Source organism: Eubalaena glacialis, chromosome 3 (genome assembly GCF_028564815.1).
Source record: "Eubalaena glacialis isolate mEubGla1 chromosome 3, mEubGla1.1.hap2.+ XY, whole genome shotgun sequence".
NCBI lineage: Eukaryota > Metazoa > Chordata > Mammalia > Artiodactyla > Balaenidae > Eubalaena > Eubalaena glacialis.
In genome coordinates this window covers 91,276,287-91,294,341 of record NC_083718.1, presented here as the reverse complement: position 1 = coordinate 91,294,341, position 18,055 = coordinate 91,276,287, and positions in this window count along the sequence as shown.

Here is an 18,055-nt window from a genome sequence, read left to right as displayed (position 1 = left end):
CACCTAAAGGCAGCTCTGTTTGACAGTTCTATGTAGGTAGCCAGCACCCAAACACACACCAGAGCACCCCTTTACTTTCTGCCTCAGGGCTTTCTCCTAAACCAATCTGTATCCTGATGGGAATTATCCAGCTGAGAGGAAAAACTGATGATGCAGGAGAGAGGAGTCAACTGCAGGAGCAAAATCTTGAGTAGGCAGAAGAGAGTGGGATGCAGTGCACAGTTGGGAGAGTCAGACTTAGATAGGAGCTGGGACAAGCTGTCCTTTGTGATAAGTGGGAAGGAGCAAATATGGGTAAGGTTGCAAGGGAGGTGGCTGACTTTGTTGTGGGAGTATGTAGCTATTCTTCTCAGACTAATTCCATTTTCTCAGTGAAGTAAGTAGCCAGGCCAATAGCTGAGTATTGAGATCTGAGAATTTGAGGGTTTGAGGTCTGAGGAAAGAAGAAAAAGTGTAAAACACTTGTCCATAACAGTCACTACACATGCTATGTGCCAGGCCCTATTCTAGGTTCTTGGGATATACCAGTGAACAGAACAGAGATCCCTGCCCAAGTAGAGCTCACACTCCAGTGAATTTCCTAGAGAAATGTATTCAGGTTGCCAGGCCGCACTTAGGACCCACCTGAGGTTTAGAATCAAGGCTATAAATGAAAGTGGTCACATGATTTAGTAATGATCAGTTGTTTGAGGGCATTGTTGAATGTTCAGTGTAGAGGCAGAAAAACTTTCCCTCTATCCTCTCAGGTTCAGTACCTGAAGCCTGCAAATTAAACTGACAAAAGACAGAGTAACAGGTGGAAGGTTTCTTTTCCATGTACATGGGGGCTTCACAGAAAAGAAGTGAAAACCCTAGGAGGGAGTTAGACCCAAGGACTTATATACCACTTTAACAAAGGGTGATAAATTGTGGAGAAGTGACTAGAGAAAGGAAAGGGGGGTGGTTTGGGCTTTTAGGATGGTAAATTGTGGGAAGGTGACTAGGAAAAGTATGGTAGATAAAGGTTATTTATTAAGGTTTGTTATGCAGACACAAGTCAGTGCTATCTCCAGTGATAAGAGTCATCTCTGGTGATTAAAATTGTTCTCTTTCTGGTGCTAGAGAGGGAGAAAACTTTATAAACGGAAATTTATGCTACCTTTACAAAGGGAAATTTATGCCCTGCACTCAGGCAGTAAGGGGAAGGGCAGAGAGTTTCTCTTGTGTCTGCTATTTCTTAATTGCCTTCGGTTCAAAATAATCCTTAAGCCAAAGTGGCATATTTTGGGGTGGCATATTCTGATCCCCTTCATCAGCTAAGGAAGTCCTGATGTCCAACAGAGCAGTGTCTGGAAAATATGAAGTAGAAATAGAAAAATTAAACACAAAAACTAACACTTTTTAATGTCTGTCTAAAACTATAGAAAACCCAGCTTTATTTACAAATCTACCTCCTACTTCCACTCTCCTTTATATCCCCATTGCCACTGCTCAAGTTTAAGCTCTCAGTTCTCGGCTGGACTATTTCAATAGCATCTTAACTTATTTCTCTTTTCCATTATTTTCTCCCTTTAAGCCAGTCTGTAAAACCATGTTAGATTACTTTTCCATAAATATAACTGTCAATGTGTCACTCTCCCTCTCAGAAGCCCAAATGGCTTCTCATTCTCTACAGGATAAAGTCTAAACTTATTTTTATTTTCCACGCTCTTTTCAATCTGATTCCCAAAATACCCTCGTCATGCAAGTATCCCCATATTCCCTTACCTGAATATCCTGCTCTGTTTAGACTAATTTACTCGATGGCCCTTAACCATTGCACACTCCTGACATGCCTCATGTTCTTCACTTGAAACATACAACCTCCCCACGTATCTTAATGTACTTCTCCACACTCTATGGACTCTCAAGTAGCATCTCTCCCTGCCCCCCAACCCCGACCCCTGCCCCACCTAATGCTACCAATTGTTTATATTACCCCTTTAGCTCTTACATGTCTGAAAGTGATATTTATCATTTATGTGTCTATTCTTCACCTCCCCAGCTAGGTTACAAGCTTTTAGTGAGCAGAAGCCATGCCTTATCCTTCTCTGTCTGATCCTCAACGCTTTTGTTCTTGGAAAGTCAACACTTTTTCCGCATTTAATTTTGTGTGCTGACTCAGAGACAAAAAACATTCTATCAGGGAGCCCTCATGCGACACACCTCTGATTGGTGGTTCCAATTACAGGAAGCTCACATGAGAAGCCACCTCCCATTTGTTTTCACTCCATTAGGAAATGCTTTGTGTCAGTTCAACGTTTTGTCCTATGACCCATTAAGTAAAGCTACTTTGAAAGCAATTTAATTAAAACCCTGGGATTCTGCAAGATTGCCAAAAATTCAGTCTCTCCAGGCAGAACTATGGCTTATAAAATGCAGCATTTTCAGATATCAGCATAGCAGTGGAGAAGCCCAGCAACTCAGGCTTGTTCAAAGATGAAGTTCTGAAAAGTTTCTCCCACATTGGCTGAGGTCACTTGGCTGGTAGAGAGATTTTGCAAATGTAGCTGACTGTCAAAAAGCTGCAACATAAATAATACAGCCTCCTCTTCCCCACACACATATATACATGCGTCCTCTCTCTACATGCCTAAATAAATATAAGAGCAACCTGAGTGTGCCAGCACAGCCCCAGCAATTACAGTTAAAAACAGCAATTACCACTCTGTAGCATCTAAAGTTCTTCATTCCCCAGATGAAAAGTCACCCTGTTTGAAACTCTTTTCTGCATTGAGAACTGTCATTTTCTCAGCAAAGATTTACGGAGAGCTTATAATTCACCAAAGGTAAATGGGGTTGCAGTAAACAATACAAAGAAAAATAAGGCTTGGGTTCTTCCCTCAAGGAGTTTACAATCCACTAACAGGAGACGGGTAATATAAGGTAACTAAACTCAAGTTCAGGTGCCAGGAGACATGTGTACATCAGAAACAGTGGTAATACACAGAAGGAGAGATAGCTCAGGTGGAAGGGGAAAGGACAGGTCAAGAAAGACTTCAGAAAGTCTGTCTTAAAAGATGCTCAGTTGATTGACATTTCCTCAATAAGTTAAATATAAAATTACCATATAACTCAGCAATTCCACTCCTGGGCATTTATCCTCCCAAACTGAAAACAGGTACAAACAAAATCTTGTACACAAATATTTATAGCAGCACTGTTCACAATAGCTGAAAGACGGAAACAACCCAAATATCCATCAGTGGCTGAATGGATAAACAAAATATGGTATATCCGTACAATGGAATATTATTCGTCCGCAAAATGAAATGATGTGCTGATACATGCTACAACATGGATGAGCCTGGAAAACATTATGCTAAGTGAATGAAGCCAGGCACAAAGGCTACAGACCGCATGATTCAGTGTATATGAAATGTCTAGAATAAGCAAATCCATAGAGACAGAAAGCAGATTAGTGGTTGCCAGAGGATGGGGAGGGGGCAGGTGGAAATGGGAAGTAACTGCTTCATGGGTACAGGGTTTCCTTAGGGATGATGAAAATATTCTGGAAATAGATAGTGATAATGGTTGCACAACACTGTGAATGTACAAAATGTCACCGAATTGTATACTTTAAGATGGTTAAAATGGTAAATTTTGTTATATACATGTTGCCGCAATAATAATAATAATTAAAACACACACAATCGACACAGGGATGGGAAGAACATTGCAGGCAGAGGGAATAGCATGCACAAATACAAGTGGCTCCAAAATTGCCTGGTGGTGACCTCAAGAGATTTGATGTGACAGGTGCCAATAGCATCTCCCAGCCATCGTGACAACCAAAAGTGCCCCTACACATTTCCAACCCCACCAAGGTTTTCTTTTCCCTGTCCTTACCTCTTAGCTATTCTGCAGCATTGAGTCTTTCAATAATTCAATCAAGAAATATTTGTTAAGAGCTCACTACATGCCATCATGGTTCAAGGCATTAGCAATACTGAGACACATAAGACCCTGCAGCCCTCTTTCCTTTAGCTTCCATCGTATTACATCAGCTTCATCTCATGTGTCCAATTGTTCCTTCTACCAAAAGACAAACAAAAAACCCCCCAAACTAGAAATTTCCCTTATACTCCACAGCTAATCCATCAGCAAGTTATGTCATTTCTACCTTCAAAACACAGGTCAGGAGATCTCACCATCTCTACTCCTACCATCCATGTCCCAGCCGCCATAACCTCTACCTGGGACCATCTCAGTAGCTCCAGCTGGTCCCTCCACGGCCACACTTGTTCTCCACAGTTTGAAGCAGGCAAGGAGACCCTTCCAAAAAGCAAGTCAGATCATGACACTCTCCTATTCAAAGCCTCCAATGAGTTCTCCACACACCTTAGAATTAACTCTAAAATCCTACAAGGTCTTCTTCTGTGACCTGGCTGTTGCTTGCTCCTTTGCCCTCAGCTTTTACTACTCACCCCCTTCCCATCACTTTTTAGATACTTTTTCTCCACAAAGTACCAGTTTATGCACCAGTTTCTCCAGGAAACTTCTCTTGTCTCAGCTGAATGTTTCTCCCCATTCTTTGTTGCCGAAAGAACTCTGTCATTTCTTACGGTACTTACTCATTTTACCTTTAGTAGAGTTATTTATTTATCTGTTTTATTTCCTATAATTCATAAGTTCCATGAGTGCAGGAAATGTGAATTATTCATCTTTGTTTACTCCAGAGGACTCAGCCCAAGAGTTGCTACTCAATAAATGTTTGTTGAATGAATGATTGAACTCCTGTTTAGTTCAACATACACTTTGTCATTCTATGCTTTTTTTTCTCTTCCAGCTGTTAAAAAAGAAACCCATAAGATAGTAATTAAAAAAATTTGGATCATTCATTTCTGCTACAAGAAAAACACTGATAGCCAGCTACTCACAGCCATTTGTGATAATAATCAATTTAGATATTATAATGAAATTCAAAAACAAATTTATTATAATCAAGGAACATAAAACCATTTACTATTTGTAACAAAGAACAAAAAAACCTTGAGTTCTCAATCATGGTCATAAAACAGAATTCTAAATTAATGCAAAGACAGTCAGTCTGTTGTGAATATTTGATTTGTAGAATAATTTAAACATAAGAATGGGGAGAGTCAACATTCAGAACTCCACCCTTCAAGGTAACTTTTCCTTGTTCCCCACTTTGGAATAATTTTGCCTTCTCTTAGGCAGATGAAAAACTTGGATGAACTGTGGGTAACTGAGACCAACTGCCCACAATAGTCCCCACCACTGCAGGTCTGTTCTGCTGCTAGGCTTAGGGAGACGTGTCCACAGCATAGAAGCAGAGAACCCAGAATGGATTTTTTCCCAAGAGAATGATGCCATATATGAGGCAAAATATCAAAATAAAGCTTTTAATGATCCTCTCATATTTTGGGTTAAATGGCTCTTGGGATCTAGCCTGGCAACCTAACCATGTAACTTTAATATACATGTTGAATTCCTATCAACAGGCCAACTTTTGAAACATCCTCTTTCTGCATTTTTAGCAGCTGGAAAAAGTCCAGTCCTTTCCTCACTTAGTCCTGTTGACCTTGCCAAACGTCCTTAGGTCCATGACTCTAATGACCTCTGTCCTGGAGGTATGGAAGATATCACAAGTAGACAGGCCATTTGCTGAATCACACTTGAAACCCCACGCAAGTGGCATTACTAAGAAAGTGAGAAAAAAATACAAAAATGAAACTGTACGTACAATGAGACACTGAAGATAATTTTTGAAATGTTCTTTCTGTTGAAATATTCTTTCTGAGATTTATTGAGATTATACTCTATTCATTTGTGCAAAGAACAATTTATTTCTCACACAGTTCACCCGAAACCTATGCTGTTGTTCTCGTCTGCCCAGAAATCATAAACTCACAAGGTTGGAGGAGGCCTTGGAGATCACCTCGTCCAATGCCCTCATTTGGCCTACAAACACAATGAAATTGCTTCTGTTTTATCTTTATCATAAATTCTATATGCCACAATGTTCTGAATGCTTCCTATGGGTTCCAAACATAACCTACTGGGTTTTATAAAACTGCAGGGAAAATTAATACATAGTGATTCTTTGGATAATACAAGACAGAAAATAATACCAGAATCAGTTCTGTAAAGTGGAATTCTGGAAATAAAAGACCACAGACTCAAAATTTTACATTAAGACTCTGCATGCAGGAAGGATTAATAGGAGAAGGACCCAACAGCAATGGCTTAACTCCCCGACTCCTCGGCACTTTGGAGATATGCTGATTCTTTCATCTAACTTTTTGGAAACTAGCTTAGTAATTTAATCAAATAGCCAGAGACCTCTTTATAAGATCTGTCTTTGTGGCTGGAGATCTCTTTGTCCAAAACCTTCTTTTTTTCCCCCTGACAATTGGGAATTTCTTACGGCACTGGAAAGCTATGAGCAGGGGCACCTGGTAACACAGGGGAGTTGTCTTCTGGGGTCTCTGGTGATACAGGAGAGTTATGGGTGCTCCCAGAGAGGGTGAGTGGAGTCTTCATTAGGTGGTGAAAAGGTGAGGAAATAGAGGAAGGTGGCAGAAAAGCAAATATATTATAAATGGATGCAGATAGAAAACTACTGAAAACCAGAATGAGAAAATAGCCTCTGGTTCAAACTCACTAATCCTTCCTTCAGCCATGTCAGTTCCACCTTTATCTGAATTCTGTACATGTATTGAGATTCCTTGCAACATTTTGTTTTAAAAAGAGTGGTATTAAGGGGTGTTCAAAAAGACTTGAAAACCATTGGTCTATTTTGATTCCCTCAATTTACATCAATTAAAAGACATTAAGTAAGCATCTGCTACATTTTGTGAATTATGCTAGTTTCTGGGTTTATAAAGATGAATAAGACACACTTCCTGCTCTTCAGAAGTTTATCATCTTGTGGGAAAGACAGAGTCATCAATCACAACAGAGATGATAAGAGCTATGGGTACACAAATGAAGGAGCAATTAATTCAGCCCGAGAGAGTCAAAAAAGCTATAAAAAGATAACATTTGAATTGGTCTTTGAATATCTTAGAAGTTTGTCAGGTGGGCAAAGAGGATAGGAGCACTCAAGGGCAAGTGTGCCTGGTGTGCAGTTGGAGTTAGATGCCTGCCAGGGTAGTGGAGGATGCTGGGAACGCTCCGGAGAGGGATGCTGTGGCTAGATGCAGTGAGAGACGTGTTGTCATGAGGTGTTGACAGTATTGTTTTAAGAAGAGGCATGAAAAGATCAGATCTATGCCTTAAATATGCAACTTTGGAAGCAATATGGAGGGTAGAAGATGGAGGAAACCCAGTTGCTAGGCCTGAAAAGAGTCTAATTGGAGAATGATGAGAGCCTGGGCTCTCAGCAGGTCTGGATGGGAAAGAACAAGCACTTCCAGGTGGCGTTGGTTGTATTTAGTGACAGCTGGGTATGAAAGGTAAGGAAGAAAAGGGAAAAACATGGAATCATAGGGCTATTTCTTGGGAAAGGGGTGGTTATGTTTCTATCATTCTGTCTGCAAAGAATAGACACTCAGCTTGGGCAAAGTGATAAATATATTACCCTGATAATCCAAGTTTGGGTTAAGACACCAAACTGGAGATGCAGCCAGGCATCTAGAATGAGAGAAGTAGATACCATCTAAATCTGTTCTTTCTCTTGTTTTCCCTCCCTCCTATACATACATTCCTCGTTTGTACTTATTTCTGGGTTAATTTTTCACCTCATCTCTGCCTTATTTTAAAACAGCTTAGTTGAGGTATCATTGACATAAAATGAACTGTACGTATCTAAACTGTACAATTTGAAAAGTTTTGGAATATGTACCCACCTATGGAATCATCACCACATTCAAGATAGGGACCATATCTATCACCTCCAATTTTCCCTACACCTCTCTGTAATTCCTCTCTCCCACCCCACTCTACCTCTCCTCACCCGCCTCTTCCCAGCAATGACTGATCTGATTTCTGACACTCTAGATTAGTTTGCATTTTCAAGAGTTTTGTATAAATGGAATCATATGGTAGGTGCTTATTTTTGTCTGGCTTCTTTCACTCAGGCTGATTCACGTTGTTGTGTGTATCTGTAGTTCATTCCTTTGTACTCTTGAGTAGTATTCCATCATCTCTGCCTTTTTCTCTGTGTTGGTTTTATTCCTTCACTGCTGCCTGGCTATCTTATGTAGAAGGAAGTCTGGCCTGTGGAACTCCCAAGGTTTACCTTTTACGGCTGCCTGATTGATTCTCTTCTGGCCCAAGTTCAGAAATTTCGGAGAAGGGCTCTGATTGGTCTATCTTGGGCCAGATGCTCACCTCTGAGCCAAAGGACTGTGGTTGGAGGGGCAGGGACACATGAAGAACATGGCAAAGCTATGCGAATCTTCTGAATGTGTTTGATTCCAGCCTTCAGCCCACATGGAAACATCCTTCTGACCTTCCTCCTTGCCCTACCTTCCAGATTCTCACTGAAATTGTAAAATGCATTACACTAGGATCCATTCCAAATGAATCAAATAAGAAAGGTAAAAAATAAAACCTAAAAAGAAAGCTCCTATATAAATTCAGAGTAGAAAAGACCTTCTAACTGTGATATAAAATCTAGATGGCATAAAGTAAAAGATTTAAAACTTAAATTCCATAAAAATAAAAATCATTGCTTGGCAAAATCTCCTTGAGCAAAGTAAAAAAGACAAATGGCAAACTGGGAGCAAGTTGTTTATAATTCATTTCACAGACAAAGTTTAATGTCTTTAATATTTTAAGAGCTCCTATAGGTCAATAAGATAAAACCCAATTACCCAGAAAAAAAACTGGGCAAAAATGTAAAGAAACAGTTCACAGATAAAGGAAATACAAGCAACTTTTAAATACATGAATAGCAACCTCTCTTATATTAAGAGCAACATAAATTCAAACTACAATGAAATACCATTTTCACTATTAAATTAGTAAGAAAAAAAATCTCCCTGGCAAGCCTTGCCAGGGAGAAAGCAAAGAACCAGGTGAGATTCTTGAGGTGTCTTTGTCTCCAGCCAAGGCTCCTGGCTCTCTCCCTGGGGACAGTGCCAGCTGTCCTCCCCTCCCCCACTGGCCAAGCCCAGAACCAGGTCACCCTATCCCTTCCCACAAGCCAACATGAAACAAATATTGAAAACACCAAGCTTTGTTGCTAGGAAAAAACCACCCTAGGTATTAAAATTATGATGTATTAATGTACGGTGTTGGCAGGGAAGGGGGAAATGGGCATTCTCCTACACTGCTGTTGCAAGTGTCAGTTTGTGCCACCTGTAGGTGGTCAATTTAGTAATAACCATCAGAACTGGTGGGAGGGAGGGCTGAGAGGGAGGGGATATAGGTATACGCATAGCTGATTCACTTCATTGTACAGCAGAAACTAACACAACATTGTAAAGCAATTTTACTCCAAAAATAAATAAATAAATAAATAAGCTACATGGTACCTTGAAGTATAAAATGAATAGTGCTTTACAATGTAAAAAAAAAAAAAAAAAATTGGTAATTCATTGGAATACTGTTTGCTACTGCAAGAAATTGGCAACAATTTAAATGTCTACCAGGACTTCCCTGGTGGCGCAGTGGTTGGGAATCCGCCTGCCAATATAGGGGACACGGGTTCGAGCCAGGACACGGTTGGTCCGGGAAGATCCCACATGCTGTGGATCAACTAAGCCCGTGCGCCACAACTACTGAGCCTGTGCTCTAGAGCCCGCGAGCCACAACTACTGAAGCCCACGTGCCACAACTGCTGAAGCCCACGTGCCCTAGAGCCCACGCACTGCAACTACTGAGCCTGCACGCCACAACTACTGAAGCCCGCATGCCTAGAGCCCGTGCTCTGCAACAAGAGAAGCCACTGCAATGAGAAGCCCGCGCACCACAATGAAGAGTAGCCCCCGCTCACTGCAAGTAGAGAAAGCCCACACGCAGCAACGAAGACCCAACGCAGCCAAAAAATTTTAAAAAAAGAAAGAAAATCTACAAACTAAAATAAGTAAATAAATAAATAAAAATAAATGTCTACCAATAAGAGGTTGGTTAAGCCCATTATGATAACACATCCATTCAATAGAATACTCTGTAGTTGTAAAACGAGAATGAGGGCACTTCTTATAAATTAAAAGATTTCCAAGATGGATTATAAAGTGGAAAAAAAAAGGTAAGATGCAGAGTAAAATGCATAGCATGCTCTCATTTGTGTAGAAAGGAAGAGATTGCATTGTAAATTTGTATTTACTTGTATAGTATTTAAAATCTCTGGAGGAATCCACAGGAAATATTAACATGGTTACCAGTTTGGGAAGGTGAAGAGGAATTGGACACATGGAAGACAGGGATAGAAAATACATATTTATGGATATGTATTTATTTAATTTTGAATCTTATAAATGTATTACCTTCTTAAAAGATGAAGTGATTTTTGAAAAATTCTATTGCCTTGTCTTAAGTTGAACCAAGCCATTTTTTTCTAAACTTTTTGGTTCAAGGAAAGTTTAACTTTCAGATTTGCCTTAGTTTAGCAAAGCAGCATGTTTAGGTTTAGAGTCATGATTTTGGTTTAAGTCCCAGTTACCTACTTATCTAAATCACACAAATACACATATTCACACACACACTGAGGTACACACTAAGCATAGACATTCTTGGACACTCCTCTAGATCAGCATAAGATCTAAGCGGAGGATGAAGCATACACAGAACTCCAAAACAGAGTTAAGCAAGTAGGCATCTTTACGTTGAGAGAATACAAAGTGGAGGAAGAACGATTTGGGAGGTAACTAGAGGGGGAAAAAGAAAGTGGATGGTGGGCGAGGGGATGGGATGGTGGGAGATGAAGGATGGGATCAACAGAAATAGAATTCAGTCCCTTCCTGTCTCTTGCTGCAATTGCTACAGGTGCCTGCAAGGCGACAATCGTCTCTGATTCAGCAGATCTCAGAGCTGAGTCACAGCCTTCTGGTGACAACTCAGGGGTTTATCCAAGAGGCCCTGGATGACCCCACCCCTATGAGTCCACGTCCTGTACTCTCTTTAATTTAAGGCACACTCAGCAGAGCTCTGAGGACGGCTAAGAACCCTCTGGACACATTTGGAACCTATCCTGATCTCCCCACACTTTATTCCTGATAAGCAGAGAGAAGACTGAAAGGGAAGGTCTACTTTAATGTCCCCAGTTAGGGAGGTGAAGGGATTACTGTGTCACCCTGCCAGATTCAAATGGAGTCCTCCCTCCAGACCTCCCTTGCTGGCTTTAAGGCCTCTGGGGCTAGAATCTTCATTCCTGGCTCAGGTACAGATGTGTCTCCTTACAGCCTCCAACTCATTTTCTGAAACACCTCCCTTACATCACCACTGGACAATGTTTTCAGCCAGGTGCTGGGCTTGCACAGAGTGTGATCTCAGTCCTGCTCTGGGTGCTTCCAGCTAACATGAAAAACTCTGACGTACAGGGTCATAGGTCCCTCATAACAGAGCTATTAGGAGGAGAAATGGGATGATAAATAATTGCTGACATTTATCTAGCACTTAGTATGCACTAAACAACTTACATAATTATTTAATTTAATCTTCACGACTACCTTACGCATCTGATGTACTGTTATTATCCCATTTTACAGATAGAGAAAGTAAGGCTTAGAGGTTAACCGACTTGCTCATGTTTGCAGGGCTGGTGAGAAGGGAGCCAGAATTTGAACTCAGATCTGTATGAGCCCAGAGGTTTGACAGTGTTTCATCCCGGAACGTTTATGTGAAACACTTTGTAAACTAAGGTTCTGCACACATTACTTGTTATTGTTTCTATGGAACATGATAATAGCTAGCAGTTATTGAGGATTCATGGTGTGCCACATATTTTACATATATCATCTCATTTAATCTTAGCAATGCCCTTTGAATATATTACTGTCTACATAAGGTTTCCTGGTCCAGGGTTACACAGCTGATGAATTTTGAACACTGGCAGTCTGACACCAAGGCCTCCCCTACACTATGCTGTCTTCCCAAAGATTAAAAGATTCATGAAAAATAGTCAATCAGATGTTAATATTCTGACTGGAAACAATCTGAGAATTGTGATGTCCTGTTTTGCGGCAGCTCAGAATTTCAGCGCTTGCGCAGATCCATTCTGAGGAAGACAGAAGTGGGAGGGGCACACATTTTGTCCGAGTACCTAACTCCATAGCAGTTCTGTATCTCAGTTACATAGTGCTCTATGCCCTTTCTATAAGGCCATCAAAGATCAATAGTTAGTACAATTGTTAATTTAAGCTCTCCTTTCCTTCCCCCCTCCCTCAAATAGGTCATTAGTCCCATCAAACAGGTTGACATGTCTTTCTGTTGGATTTTCTTCTGACTCTCCATGGAAGAGTGCTTATCTGCAAACAAACCTTCAACTCAACTGTGCACAGATAAACCAACCTCCACTCTGACAGGAAACGACATTCAACTGTCCTGAAGAACTAATTTTAATTGTTCCGCATGTACTACAAAAATTCTGTTTGCACATTTCATATGTCCACAAAATTACTCCTGAGTAATCTTTAAGATGAGAGAGAGAGGGGGAGAGAGGGAGAGAGAGACTGCTTTTCCTTGACTGGGACTCTTTTGTATCTACTTGTATCTACCAACATGCTTTGCACAGAGTACGTGCTCAGTACCCGTTTGCAGAATGAACGTTATTTTCAGATTTAGAAAACACTATTTCAATCAAAGAGTGTTTATTATTTTTCGTAGAACTTCCTCTGTACCATCAAAATTTCTCCTGACCAAACAGTGTCGATAACCTGTCCTACGTAAAGCACGTACCATGTGCCAGGCCCTCAGATGCTGAGGACACAGATATGATGAAATCTAGTTCCTCCACTCCAAGAACTCACAATCTATGCTTTAGCCTTTTTCCCTGAGTGGGGGTGGGGGTCCTATTGGTCCCTTAAGGACATAGAGATGCTTCTGGAGTACAGAATTCTTTCCTATATTTCCAGGTCCCCAGATGTAAGCACAAGCTGCAAAACCAGGTGTCTTAGAAAGGAAAAGCCAGCCCGTCACGCTTGTGCTCACAATGCCCTTGTTACTGTTCTGGGTGGAAGGCTGAAGACTGAGGAGCAGAGAAATGACAGATGAAGCCTTTTAATTTGCTAGCAATTAATTCTTTTACTTACTTTAAATTAAAATGTTCAGCCTTTCCCAGTCACTCATCAACAACTGTTAACATCAGTGTCTTGTCAGCATTTGGAAGGCTCTGAGTATAAACAGCCCATTACCTTGCAATGAAAGATAAATTGTAGAACCTTGATTAAGCATAATGCTCTGGGAATGAACATTGCCAGTTCATTGATTCTTCTACTTATTGGAGACTTAGCCAAAATACATTAAAAGAAAATGTAACATTCATGCATTCATTCCATCAACTAATCAACATAACATAGAGTGGTTAAGAGTAATCTCTGGAGCCAGGCTGCCTGGATTCAATCCCAGCTCTGTCACTTGGTTACCTTGGACAGCTTGCTTGCCTCTCTTCTGTCTCCTTATCTGTAAAATGGAGATGATAACAGTACTTATCTCCTAGCATATTTATGAAAATTGGATATATTAAAATATATAAAGTTCAAAGGATGGTGCCTACTATATTGTAAGTGCTACATAACCTACATAATAATAATAATAATATTGTTGTCATCGTTGATCACTCCCCTATTCTGTCCATGAAAGGGCAGTAAGCAGGATAAGTATGATCCCTGCCTCACAGTGAATTTCTACTGTTATAAAAACATTGAAACACTATAGAATCATACAGAGTAAAATATGAAAATCTATCCCCATCTCCCCTGATTCTACTCCCCAGAGGTAACCATCATTAATAATTTTATGTGTGTCCTTCCAGACTATTTTTCTAGGCATATGAAAATATATACATAAACATCAGTTGTTTGTTTTTATTAAAAAAAAATCATTTTGCTAACAATCTATCATGCACATTTTTGCAGGTCAGCCCATACAGACCTATCCCCTTTGAAGTGGCTGCCTTTGTTTTCTTTATAAGATAAACCATACTTTTAAATTTAAGTTTCTTCCTATTGATGCACATTAGATTGTTTTCAATGTTTCACTAATGAAAACAACATCAAAGTGAACATCCTTATACATGTAGCTTTGTACATTTGTAGACTATTTCTTAAGCATAAGTTCCTTAAAATGGATGTTATAGCCCATTTCCCCATAATATGAAAGTGTCCACTTTGACAAAGCAGGAATAAAGCAGGGTTGAAAGGACAGCCTCAGAGCCATTATGACAAATTCCCATCCCATCTCCCACTGGGCTGTGGCTGCCACTGTGGGAGAATAGCCAATTGGGTCGAAAGTCTAGCAAAAGCCTAGGAAATTGGTTTTTTGAACGAATCTCTCATAACAGCTTATTTGCTTGCAGTTTTCTTCTTTCTGAAGATGTGGTAGAAACATTCTCATTAATGGAGAGCTGTGAATAGCCAAGTTCCAAGTACTTAAGGCTTTCATCTTCATCTCAGAATCTCATTCACATCCGTTTTCTCTCCTAGTCCATTCTCCCCAAGGCATTGTGACCTGGCACAAAAACCTATGACTGTATGACTTCCATTCTCCTTCAAATATTTAGAGCACCTGGATGATGAAAGAAGGAGCAAGTGAGCAAAGAGGGAGGAAGAGCTAAAAGAAACGACAGCCAGATGGGGATCATGATATGTTTAAACTGGAAAATCATTCAAGAGAAACCTCATGCTATAACTATTCACAGATAATGACAAATTGGGTAAATGCCTTTGTGGTCCTGAGCTAAGCTAAAGACATCACCCTGGATATGTGAGTTAGGTTACAGGCTTAAGTTCCCTGCAAAGAGACCCAAAATACAGTGGCTTAATTGAGACAGAAGTTTAATTCTCCCTGTTGGGAAGTCCACAGATAGGTGGGAGTTTTAGAGCAGACACATAGCACTGTTCCCTAAGGTCATCCAGGGATACAGGCATGGGGGCAGCTCTTCCATCCTCAGCAGTGGCTCCCATCTTTGGTTAGAGATGGCCATTGCAGTGGCTGTCCTTTCCCACACAGTACGAAATGGAGAGTAGAGTACAAGCCCTTTTCTCTATAAAGAATGTTGTACTGATGTTGTTGTTCACATCACTTCCACTCACATTCCAGTAGCAAGAATGTAGTTATATGTCCCTCCTAGCTGCAAGGGAAGCTGGGAAATGTGGTTGCTTCCTGGATGACAATTTGCTCAGACAAATCTTGGTGTTTTATGAAGAAGAAGAAGAGGAAGAAGGAGGAGGAGGAGAAGAAGAAGAAGAGGAAAGGGGAGGGGAAGGAGGGGGGGATAGGCGGAGAAGGGAAAGATAAATATGGGGGTTTTGTAGAATTTGGAACTAGCGGGTAGCACGAGAGCATGGCAGCAAGGGGTAAAACCAGTCAGGCAAGAGTTGATGACAAGTGTCTTCCAGCTTAAACATCCTTTGGGGGCGCCTTCCTGGGATCCCCAGACTAGATCAGCACCCTTGTTTTACCCTGTGACACCACTCTGGGCTTCTCCTTTCAAAGCTCTGATCACACTTGTAATTGATTATTTGTCCAATGACCATCTTCCCTGCCAGAATGGGAATCCCATGAGGACAGAAACCATGTCTGTCTTATTCGATACTGTATCTTCAGTGCTATCATAGGGCTTGGTACTAGTAGGGCCCAATAAATGTTTGTTTAATGAAGGGGAAACAAAGTCAAGAGAAACCTAGACTCTTCTCTCAAGACAGTCACAGCCTAATTGGAGAAGTGGGGATACAGACACATATGCAGTTACTACACTGGGCAAGTCCTGTAAGAGTGGAATTCAGAAAGTGACATGAGAGCACAAAGAAAATAACCTCCAACTGAGAAGGTGGCAGCTGACACTGAATGTCACAGAGCTGAGGTCTTGGTTCTGCTCCTCAGCCAAGCAATGGAGAAATCAGATTGCATCCAATGGGATTGCCAGCCTTGATGTGTGACTAGAGATTATGCCTCAGATAAATGGTTAACTGCCTCAGGCCCCTAACCACACACTGAGTACCCATTCTTTCAGGACTCAACTTTGAATATCACTTTTATATAACAATTTCTCTGATTCACCCTACCCCACCCTACCCTGTTCAGACAGCACAGATCTCTTCCTCCCTATGTCCCCCATTGTATCCTACACTTCAGTCTGTCACAGCACCTACAGCCCTTCAGAGCACTTACGGTTCAGATGTCTGAGACTCTCCCCAGTGAAAGCTTCCTGAGGGAAGGGGCTGTGCTTATGTATCCTTGTTTCCTAGCATATCACACAGGGCCTGGAGTTCAGAAGGTATTCAACAAATATTGAATGATGGAAGTCAGTCCATGGCTAGGCATCACATACTCCCAGACCGAGGAATCTGTACTCATGAAAATACTTACTGCCTTTACAGTCATTTCTTTACAGATAGGTAGAAACTTGGCAGGTAGTTGTGGGCCCTGATCCTTTGGTTAGAGGGAAGGGGATTCTTAACTGGGACCAGTGGGACTTTCTTATGGTTTCCATTGTCTCAGCATCATTGACCCAGTGAAAATGAGTGGGAAGTGACACAAGTACCAATGGTTCAGAAGATGTTGTTGCTGCAATGCAGCAGGTACCACCTGAAGTTCAAGTGGCTTCAATGGCTGGTTTGGGTTGTATAAACACCACTGTTAAAGAGCTCTTGGATACACCAGGGCATAGTGCTTGATGGGATACCTGGACAAGATCCCATCCTTTCAGAAAACTTGGATGTACATTATTTGTTAGTGCTATGTTTTGGGATGTGGTCCAAAATGCTTCAGATTCCTCAAGTTGTTTTCCCTTCCTTCATTTTGGGGAGGTCAGACCAATGAGGGACTCACTCAGGGACTGCTGGGCACTGAATGGAAGCTGTTCTTCTCAGAGTCAGCTGGTGGATCCCAGAGAGGTCACGGTCACAGAGAGCCAAAACATGGTAATGCCAAACACACCAATAACCACCAGGACTTGTTATGTTCTAGGGCTAATCTACTTGTTCCAAGTGCTTTCATATAATCATTTCATTTGATCTTGCCAGAAATCCTATCAGACAGGCAGAGAAAGTACGGGCCCAGAAAGACAAGGTGAGTCGCTCAAGGTCACCTAGCAAGGTTGTGGTGGAGCAAAGGAAAAACAAAAGCCAACATTCTCCAAGGAAAGGACAACAGATGGAAGAAAGCTACAGAAAGATCAGTTTTCATTCAGTTCAAAGGGAAAGCTCTAGCTGACAGAGCTGTGCTGTTGAGTCAAGGGGTAACTGTGTCCCATGTGCCTAGGTGTTGGTGGGCTGCAGGGCAGGAAAGTTCTGGAAGAGGTGGAGGGCAGGAGTTGGGGGTTCTTGCACATGACGACCCTTAGGTTTCTTCCACCCCTGGCATTTCTGATGTTAGGGAGGAATGTCATCAGTTGGTCCTAAAAGAATCTGAAGCTTAGAAATAAGCAAGCAGCACTTAGCTTACCCCTCTAGATGGGGTGTGGGGCTGTGACCCTTTGCTCTCCACCTGTATGCTGCCCTCTGGGCCTCCCCTGGTACCCCCCCTCCCCTTCACCCCCATGCCCAGTCTGCTGCCCCAATGCTCGGTGTAGCCTGCTCTCACCTGCACACTATTGTGTGCTGCTGGAAAAGCACTGAGCACACTCTGGAGAACCTGTGTCACTAGGAGCAGCCTGGCCAGCTGGCCATGGGCTCATGGCCGCCCCCATCGAGCTGTGGCTGCCTCATCCAAGCTTGTGTCAAGCCCTCAGCTTGGGCCACACAGTTAGAAGTTCACACTTAGCACCAAAGGGAAGACTAGTTTTCTAGCTCCAAGGGTAGAACTTGAGCAAGTTCTTTCTCTCTATGTGAATGGACTTTGCACAGTCTCAGGTTTCCAAGAGAATACATTAAAAACACAAGCCAGATTTAATATGGCCTCCCAAGTCCCCGACCCTCATTAGGGAGGAAAAGGAGAGGACCCCTGGCCAGTGAAGAAAGTTGAG